Source organism: Larus michahellis, chromosome 22 (genome assembly GCF_964199755.1).
Source record: "Larus michahellis chromosome 22, bLarMic1.1, whole genome shotgun sequence".
NCBI classification, from domain to species: domain Eukaryota; kingdom Metazoa; phylum Chordata; class Aves; order Charadriiformes; family Laridae; genus Larus; species Larus michahellis.
In genome coordinates, this window is record NC_133917.1 from 3258981 (window position 1) to 3269465 (window position 10485).

The window sequence follows — 10485 nt, forward strand, 5'->3', positions numbered from 1 at the left end:
AAGGAGGACCCCGGGAACTACCGCCCTGTCAGCCTCACCTCTGTGCCTGGGAAGGTCGTGGAGCAGACCCTCCTAGAAGCTGTGCTAAGGCACATGGAGGACAGGGAGGTGATTCGAGACAGCCAGCATGGCTTCACCAGGGGCAAGTCCTGCCTGACCAACCTGGTGGCTTTCTACATCAGAGTGACTGCATCAGTGGACAAGGGGAGAGCTACAGACATCATCTATCTGGAGATCTGCAAGGCCTTTGACATGGTCCCCCACAACATCCATCTCTCTACGTTGGAGAGATACGGATTTGATGGGTGGGCTGTTCGGTGGATAGGGAACTGGGTGGATGGTCGCATCCAGAGGGCAGTGGTCAATGGCTCGATGTCCAGGTGGAGAGGGGTGACAAGTGGTGTCCCTCAGGGATCTGTACTGGGACTGGTGCAGTTCAATGTCTTCACCAATGATTCAGACAGTGGGATCAAGTGCACCCTCAGCAAGTTTTCTGATGACATCAAGTTGAGTGGCGCGGTCGATGTGCCAGAGGGACGGGATGTCATCCAGAGGGACCTGGACGAGCTGGAGAGGTGGGCCTGAGCAAACCTCATGGAGTTCAACAAGGCCAAGTGCAAGGTCCTACCCTTGGGTCGGGACAACCCCCGTTATCAATACAGGCTGGGGGATGGTGTGATAGAGAGCAGCCCTGCGGAAAAGGACTTGGGGGTCCTGGTGGATGAGACGCTGGACATGAGCCACCAATGTGTCCTTGCAGCCCAGAAGGCCAATGGCATCCTGGGCTGCATCAGGAGAACCGTGGCCAGCAGATCCAGAGAGGGGATTCTGCCCCTCTGCTCTGCTCGGGGGAGACCCCACCTGGAGTCCTGTGTCCAGCTCTGGAGCCCTCAGCACAAGAAGGACAAGGACCTGTTGGAGCGGGGCCAGAGGAGGCCCCGGAGATGTTCCAAGGGCTGGAGCCCCTCTGCTGTGGGGACAGGCTGAGAGAGCTGGGGGGGTTCAGCCTGGAGAAGAGAAGGCTCCGGGGAGACCTTCCAGCCCCTTCCAGTCCCTAAAGGGGCTCCAGGAAAGCTGGGGAGGGGCTGTTTGGAAGGGCATGGAGCGATAGGATGAGGGGCGATGGTTTAAACTAGAGCAGGGCAGGTTTAGATTAGACATTGGGAAGAAGTTCTTTCCAGTGAGGGTGGTGAGACACTGGCCCAGGTTGCCCAGAGAGGGGGTGGAGGCCCCATCCCTGGAGACATCCAAGGCCAGGCTGGATGAGGCTCTGAGCGACCTGATCTAGCTGAAGATGTCCCTGCTGACTGCAGGGGGGTTGGACTAGATGGCCTTGAGAGGTCCCTTCCAACCCAACACAGTCCATGATTCTATGATGATTCTATGAAAAACTGGTGGGTTGAGATAAAGACGGTTTAATAAATAAAGCAAAAGCCGCACACAAGCAAAGCGAACCAAGGGATCCATTCCTGGCTCCCCATGGCAGGCAGGGGGTTCAGTTGTCCCCAGGAATGCCAGGCTCCATCCCGTGGAACGGCGCCTTGGGAAGACAAATGCCATTGCTCCTGATGTCCCCCCTTCCTTCGCCTTCCCCAGCTTTACACCCCGAGCATGCCGCCGTGTGCTCTGGAACATGCCCGTGGCCAGCTGCGGTCGGCTGTCCCGGCCGTGTCCCCCCTGGCCCTGTCCCCCCTGGCCCCTGCTGCCCCCCACCTATCGCTGGTGGGGGGTGAGGAGAAGGAAGAGCTCAGCAAAAGCCAGACCCACCAGCGCCGCTGGGACCCCAAAGGAGGGGACACTCATCCCTGGTGCTGCCTGCAGATCCTCCCGCCTCCATCCCTGCGGGACCTGGCCATGCCACAGGGATGGATTTTTCACCCTTTGCGTCTGTTATTCATGGAAATAAGGGGAAAAGCAGCTCCCAGACTGTGGCTGCTTGTTTGTTTGTTTGTTTGTTTGTTTTCCCAAGTGCCTTGGCCAGGCCAATAAAAGTGTCCCCCCAAGGGCTCGCCCCGGTTCTGTCTCCACACCCAGTGCAGGAGTTCGTTAAGCTCATTAGTGATAGCAGGCACACAGCCCGCTGCAGAGGGGCCCTGTGGCCCGGAGCAGAAATAATTATGGCAATTAGTGCAGCGGCTTCAGGGTGTTTCAGTGGGTGGGAGGGTGAGGCACTGGGTGCCGTACCCCCATGCTGGAGGGGACGCGGTGGCATCCCTGGCTGGTGGCCGGGAGGTGCCCAGAGTCTTTGTGCTGGCGCTGGCACATCCAGAACAATGCGGCAGCTCCGGCCTTTTATCGGGACCTCTGAGGTTACGGCTCTATGAATAAATTACTTGGTGGATGGGCTGCAGAGTCACCAGCCGGGAAAGCGGGATGAAGGCTCCCTCCTCCTCCTCCTCCTCCACCTCCTCCTCCTGCTGTGGCAGAAGGAGGCTCGGCCCCTCTCCCCTGCTGCGAGGGATGCTCTGTGCATCCCTGCTCCCAGATAGCGTGGATGCCTTCGCTTTGTCCAGCCCCACGGTGCCAGGGCAAGGTTTGGGATTGGCCTTGGCCAGCCATCGCGGCCAGCACTGGACCGTCTTGGCTTTCAGAGGGGCCTCCCGGTGTTTGTTGTTGTTGCAGTCACCGGCACAGGGTCTCTGTGAGCAAAGCCCCACGGCAGCAGGACGGGGACACCCTTGCCAGGGCTGCGCTGCACCATCCCAGCTGGTTTTCCTGCCTGGGATAACTGTGTCCGGCCACGGTCTGCCGCCCCAGCCGGGAAAACACCAGGCTTGGCCCCGGGCTGGCCCCAGCTGGGATGCGCCGGCACAGGGAGGCGAGGCGGACGCTTCCTGGTGTCTCAGGTTATTGAAACGAATTTGCAGCTGGACTCTGACCTTTTGGAGACTCGCTTCCACGAAACGCATGAAACCCGCACACTCTCCCCAAATCCAAGCCAAGTTCCATGTGGGAAGTCGGGCCAACGGCACCAGCATTCCTGGCATTCCTCCCCGTCCTGGCCACGTGTGCCACTCGCCGAGATGGTGGGATACACACACAAGCATGTCCCACTGCCCCGTCGGCCTGGGGCATCTGCCCTGGCCGCATCTCACACCTGGGGAGACCCGGGGGATCGGACCCTCCCGGCACTGCCAGTGCCTCCCCGAGAGATGCTCCCCAATCCTTCGGCAGCGAGGATGGGGAGGAGCATTTCCAGTTGTGGCAGCAGCGGTGTTAGTCCCAAAATCTGCCATCCTTAGGGAGAAAACTCCCTGTCATCGGTGCAAAATTGAATATTAGAGGGATGGGGTTGGCCAAAGCCACCCGTCACCGTGGGCCCGGGTCTGCCTCTCCTGTCAGGGCGGCGGGAGAAGGGGCCCACCCTCATGTGGGGGCAGGAGTGGGGCAGCAAGGGGGTTTGCTTGGCTTAGAGTTCCCTTCTGTAGCAAGGCTCTATAAGGGTATTGAGGAAAAAGTGCTCTTGTCGGAGAAGCCTGGTGTGATGGCTGCCGTCTACAACTGGGCTTGGTGTTTTCATGCAGAATTTGTTCATTTTTGGGTTGGGCTCTGGGCTCGTAGCCAGGGGGGTTATGTGGGAAACTGGGCAGCTCTGAGCCTGTTTGATGCCACAGTTCAGCTCTCAACAAGGCAGAGACTCCTGGAAAACCCTCCCCTCCCCTACCCGGGGAGCGGGGTAGGTATTTGCTGGGCGGTTTCCCATCCTCTCCTCATTTGCACTCCCGAAGGAGCTGCACAAGCCCCTTCCCTCCATCCCCGTTAGCTGTCCCGGGGCAGGGTGGGATGTTTCGGAGCTGCGGTGCTGTGGCTTCCCACCCCCGGAGTGGGGCTGCCCATTGCAGGCATCTGCAAATCCTCGCGGCAGGATGAGACCCTCGGCACGGGCAGCTCGGGCAGCTTGGGTGCTCAGAGGACGGAGGGTGCCTGGAGGAACCAAATGCCCCACGGAGCTGGGAGAGGCAGGAGGCGACGACAGGATGGAGCCCCAAAATGCGAGTCCATGCAAACCTCCTGGCCGGGGAATTGCTCCTTCTCCTGCTCTTTAGTGTGTTTCCTCCAGCCCCGGTGTGGTCCCGGACATGGACCACGGCCCTGGCACAGCCGTGCAGCCCAAACCGCCGTGCTGGGGTTCTTTGGGGAGACACGGGGAAACCGCCGGTTTATTGGCACCCTGATAAACCCAGGGTGCGCCGGTGGAGCGTGGCCGGGGCTGCATTGCCACCTCGTGGTTATGGGGTCCTCACCTGCTCCCCGAGCAGAACCGCTTGGGCCAAACCCGACTCTGCTCCGCCGATTTAGGGTGGGAGAGGGAAACGCCGGGTCCCAGCAGGGCGTGCGGAGGCTCCGTACCCCTCCGTGGGGAAGGAAAGGGGAGCTGTTGCCTTTGCCTCGGGGCCTTTGGGAGGTGGAAGAAGGTGGTGGAGACATCCCAGGGGCCATCCCCTGTCCCCCTCTTGCAAACGTGCTGTCAGGGACACAGGGACAGACCCAACTGAGCCGGGTGCCATGGCCGCAGGCAGGATGCCCTGGGCTGAGGAGGGCACGGGAAGCAAAAGCTGTTGTGCCTGGATGGACGACGGACGGACAGACATCGCTGCCAAGGGTGAAGGTGTCCCAAAGCTCCTCATAGACAGCACTAAATTTCCAGCCCTTTGGTTTGGCTCTGCTGGGAATTGAGAGACCATTTAGTCTGTCCCCATGTCCCCATGCTGCGAGCTTTTGGTGCCCAAACGGACTGTTTGGGAGGGATGAACTGGGGAGGGATGCCAGGAGGGATGTCGGGCTGGAGGCAAGGGGTTCAGCCATCACCATTGTCGCTGGCTGTGCTGGAGATGTCCCCAGTTGTCACTGGGTGCCCTATGACAGGGAGAGAGCCAGGCAGAGCTCCCTGGGCCACATCCTTGCTGCAGCCCCACGTGCCCCAGCATGGGGTCTTCCTACCTCCCGGTGTGTCCCCCCAGGCAGGGAGGGGACAAAAGCTCTCAAACATTTTTTGTTGCCCTTGACATCCCCAGCCAGATTTAATTCCATCAGGGCTTTGCCTTTCCTAACCTCATCCCTGGCTGCTCAGATAATTTCTCTGCATTCCTCCCAGGCTACCTGCCCTTGCTTCCACCCTCCATAGGCCTCCTTTTTCAGTTTGAGTTTCTCCAGGAGCTCCTTGGTCATCCATGCAGGCATCCTAATGTTTTTGCCTGGCTTCCTCTTTGTTGGGAGGCATTGCTCCTGAGCTTGGAGGAGGTGATCCTTGAATACTAACCAGCGTGCTTGGGCCTTTCTTCCTCCAGGGCTTTATCCCATGGGAGTCTACCGAGCAGATCCCTGAAGAAGCCACGGTCTGCTCTTCTGAAGCCCAGGACAGTGAGCTTATTTGTGTGCCCTCCTCACTGCCCTAAGGATCCTGAACGCCAACAGTTCATGGTCACTGCAGCCAGCGCTGCCCTTGAGCTTCACATTCCTCACCATCCCTCCTTGTTGGTGAGAACAAGGTGCAGCATGACATCTCTCCTCATTGGCTCCTCTGTCACTTGGAGAAGGAAGCTGTCATCAACACATTCCAGGAACCTCCTGGATTCCTTATGCCCTGCTGTGTTGCCCCTCCAACAGATATTGGGGTGGTTGAAGTCCCCCATGAGGACGGGGGCTTGTGAGCTTGAAGCTACTCCTATCTGTCTATAGACGTCCTCATCTGCTCAGTCTTCCTGGTCAGGTGGTCTGGAGCAGACCCCCACTCTAATGTCCCTGTCCTCTTTTTAATTCTGACCCGTAAGCTCTTGGTTGGCTCCTCATCCATCCCCAGACGGAGCTCCGCGTGCCCCAGCTGGTCATTGATGCAGAGGGCAGCACCCCCTCCTCATTCCCGCTCCCCGTCCTTCCTGAAGAGCCTGTATCCTTCCGTCCCGATGCTCCGGTCACAGCAGCCATCCCACCACGTCTCTGTGACGCCAATGAGATCACAGCCCTGCAGGTGTGTGCGCGTCTCCAACTCCTCCTGTTTATCTCCCATGCTCCGTGTGTTTGCATAGAGGCATTTAAGCTGGTTCCCGATGAAGCTGCCTTACTGGCTGCAGTGGCTGCAATCCCTTCCTGCTCTCCTGCTGACCTGAGATCCTTCTCCAGACTCTGGGCGTCCATTGCTGACGCTGGCATCAAACTGGTAGGAGTGGGATGGATTGAGGTTCCCCTGCCCAGGCGACTCTAAAGCCTCTTCCCCAGCTTGGCAAGCCCCTGACGGAAGATGCTCTTCCCCTTCTCTGATAGATGGACCCCATCAGCCCCCAGCAGACCTGGTTTCTCAAAGCGTGTGCCATGGTCTGGGCAGCCAAACACCTGGCTGTGGCACCGGTCCTGCAGCCATTTATTGCTCTGCCAGATCCACCCGGCCCAATAAACCCCCGTCCCTTTGACTGGGAGGATTGATGGAAAAACTATTGGCGCCCCCGAGTCCCTGTCTGTCGCTCCCAGGGCTCGGTACTCCTTCTTGGTACTTCTCAGGCCATTCCTTGGAGTGTTGTTGGTGCCCACGTGAAACAACAGCAGCAGATAATAGTCAGAGGATTGCACAAGGCTTGGGAGTCTCCCGGTGAGATCCCTGATGCCCCCTGGTAGGAGGCGTACCCTGCCGGGTGGCTGGGTGCCTCCAAACCGCTCAGCAGAGTCACCCACTGCTGGCACCAGCAGCAATTCCTGGAAAAAAATTTCAGGAATGACAACATGCAAATACAACAAAGAGTGCAAAAGAAGTGCTTAAGAACAAGACTAATTCCTAATGGCGGAATCACGGACTTTGCGAGCTGGAAGGGACCTCTAGAGATCACCCAGTCCCACCCCCCTGCCGGAGCAGGGTGGCCCAGAGCACGTCGCTCAGGGCTGCATCCAGGCGGGTCTCGAAAGCCCCCAGAGAAGGGGACTCCACACCCTCCCCGGGCAGCCTGTTCCGGGGCTCCGTCACCCTCGCCGTAAAGAAGTTTTTTCTCATATTCGATCAGAACTTCCCACATTCCAATTCGTGCCCGTCACCCCTCGTCCTGTCACTGGGAACCACTGAAAAGAGTCTGGCTCCATCCTCCTTACACCCACCCTTTAGATACTTGTCAACGTTAACAAGGTCTCCCCTCGGCCTTCTCCAGGCTGAAGAGTCCCAGCTCTCTCAGCCTTTTAATGATATTCAAGTTCTAAGAATAAGCTTCTAAAGACCAATCTGAAACAATCCCAGCTGTGTATTCATTCAAACTCGTATTTTCCAGCCACTACTAACAGCAAGGCTCAACTCGAGCTGCTGCCATGCATTAAGGGATCTGCAAGGAGACACCTCCTTTCGTTACTGGTTTTCAATCCATACGTACAGGATTGAGTTTAACGCCTTCTAAAGCATTAATGGTTTTATTGCTAAAATTTCTTGGGTTAACGTTAACAATAGGTTTTTCTACTAAAGAAAGCACGTCTTGAAAGAGCTCAGGGGACTTTCAAGAACTTTAATACCTAATTCATTTCATGATTTATTTAGTCAGTTTTACTAGAATCAGGCCACAGGTTACTCATTTTGGGGATGCCCCATCCCTGGAGGGGTTCAAGGCCAGGTTGGACGGGGTTTGGAGCCACCTGGGCTGGGGGAGGTGTCCCTGCCCAGGGCAGGGGGTGGAATGAGATGAGCTTTAATGTCCTTTCCCACCCAAACCGTTCTGTGATTCTGTGACTCGCATCCCCTCAGGCTGTGTTTATTTGTCCCCCTGGATCGAAGCATGCTGCCTGCCCGGGGTTCCAGTGCCAGAACCCTCCAAGCTGTCCCTTCAGAGTTTTTCCATCAGAGAAAACCAGGAGGAGGCTGGAAATAGACCACGTCTAGGTCTCACATCTTCACACGCTCATCATTGCCTTGGTGGACACACATGGACGCAAAACCCTGTAAGACTCCCAAGTTTTCCAGCCTTGATGGAGCCTGGGAACCAGAGAAGACACGCACATAGGTGACAGAACTGCATCAGCGATGATGCAACTTCGTAACTGATTTCTCCTGATATGAGAATGTCCTGATATGAATGTTAGCTAAACACTTTCATCATCAAGGAATAACAGCATTTTATTACCTGGCCCAGCCAAGCACAGACTGAGCGTACTCCAAGGTCAAATATTTTGTTTAGCTGGGCCTTCAAATATTCATGGATCCAAAGAAACGTAAGGAATTAGCTTACACCTGATTGCAATTAAAAAATACTGCACACCGTTTGTGCTGCTATGGGTCACACCCTTCCAACCCTACTGCTGAGGACAGATGAGTGCTGAGCACCACCAGCCATCACCAAAAGGGTGAACTATTTATCTAATAATTATTTTTTTTCTAAATGAAATGGTGCCCGCTTCCCTTAGTGGGATCTTTCCCGAAGTACTGGTGAAGCTGGTTTCTGGCGCAGTGATGCTCCTCGCGGGGCGGCTCCGGCCTGTCAGTGAAGGTCAGGGCTCAGCGGCCGCCCCGGCGCAGGAACCACAGCTCCTGGGGGGAAAAGCTGCTTCACCATCTGCCGCACCGTCCTCCGGCCCCGCGGCACGTCTGCCTCGGCCGCAGGGAGCCCACGAGCTGCTCGGTGCTGGCGGGATTGGCGCTTGGAGGATGCTGCATGTCTGATGGCATTAGAGCCAAGAGGGACAGCAGCGTTCACTCTGGAGCGGAAGGAGGGCTGGGGCCTGAGAGCTGAAGAGGCTGCTCAGGGGTTGCAGGTCCCCCTGGAGCGGTGTTTGCAGGGGTAGGTTAATGGAAGGGAGCGGTTGTGGCAGAACACATCCCCTCATGGAGCTGAGCACTTGGCCTCCCGAAAGCATGACCGGCCTGAACACACGCTGCTCAGGCTGGGGCGAGCTTGGCGTTGGGACCCTGCGGGTTTCACTGATGTGACTTTTCTCCCCTGGGATGGGGAGCCCGGCTGCTCCTCTGGGGCAGGGACTGGACCACATTTCAGGTCAGCCCGACTTTGCAAAGTCCTGTCCCCCGCTGCCAGTTTCTGCTCCAGCAGCGGTGACAATGGGCTGGGGATGATGGACCCTGGGAGACACAGTGCCGATGGGTGCTGCTGCGCAAGGGGGCCGGAATGACAGGGCAGGCAGGAGAAGCCATTCAAACAAGGTGGATGTACCCTGTGATTGCAAATTCCAAAGTAAGAAGACGTACAGTACGAAGGAACACCCTGTATGAAATTCCGCCATCAAAGCCCCAGCCCACTGTTCGACCGCGTTCCTCCTCCCTCCCTCTCCCTGTCAGCCTCGACCCCCTCCCGCCTTTGTGTGACACAGACCAGAGAATCACAGAATCACAGAATGGTTTGGGTGGGAAGGGACATTAAAGCCCACCCAGTGCCACCCCCTGCCCCGGGCAGGGACACCTCCCCCAGCCCAGGTTGCTCCAAGCCCCGTCCAACCTGGCCTTGAACCCCTCCAGGGATGGGGCAGCCACAGCTTCTCTGGGCAACCTGGGCCAGGGGCTCACCCCCCTCACAGCCAAGAATTTCTTCCCCAGATCTCACCTAAATCTCCCTCTTGCAGTGTAAAACCCTTCCCCCTCGTCCCATGGCTCCCCTCCCTGCTCCAGAGTCCCTCCCCAGCTTTCCTGGAGCCCCTTGAGGGACTGGAAGGGGCTGGAAGGTCTCCGCGGAGCCTTCTCTTCTCCAGGCTGAACCCCCCCAGCTCTCTCAGCCTGTCCCCACAGCAGAGGGGCTCCAGCCCTCCCAGCATCTCCAGGGCCTCCTCTGGCCCCGCTCCAACAGCTCCATGAATAAAAACTAAATAATAAATAAACAGTAATCAGTAAACAATAAAAGTGGGGAGCAAGGGCAGCACAGGGGAAAACCCAGCGTCATGAGGAGGTGATGCCAAGGCAAAAAACAGCTCAGCCCGCCGGTGGGGACGCGATCGGATGGAGCCGGGCCGGTTTGGGACATTTGTAGCAGCGTTTTTGTCACTCCCCCCCGCGGTGCCTGGGATTCTCGGTTGCTGATTCCGCCTCACAGACCCCTCTGCGGGAGGGAATGAGACGCCCAGTTTACCAGCGGGTACGACTGGGGCAGGAGCCGGGAGCAGGAGCCGAGCTGCGCTTGCTGCAGGAGACGCCCTCACGCGCGCCTCTGATGTTACAGCACACAGCAAACTGGCAACGGGGAAATGATGTTTTAATTTTACTTGTTTAAAAAAAGAATAAAATTAAATCACACCGGCGTTGCTGTCTCGGTGTGGCACATTGCCCCGGCGATGTGCAGGACGGCACAACCATACGCCGTGTCCCGCACTCCTCGGCTGTCTGGCCTTAACTGAGCGGCAAAATTCACATTTCTTGAATAATTGGACCAAAACTCTGACAGCAAAAATAACATCGAGGCGCAACCCTCAGCCATTTGACTGGCTTTGGGCTAAATCCTGCCCTCCAAGGAGGCAGAGCCGGTGCCAGAGCCCGGCCCTGCGGGTCCGAAGCTGGAGGGACGATGGGCCGAGAGTGGGGGG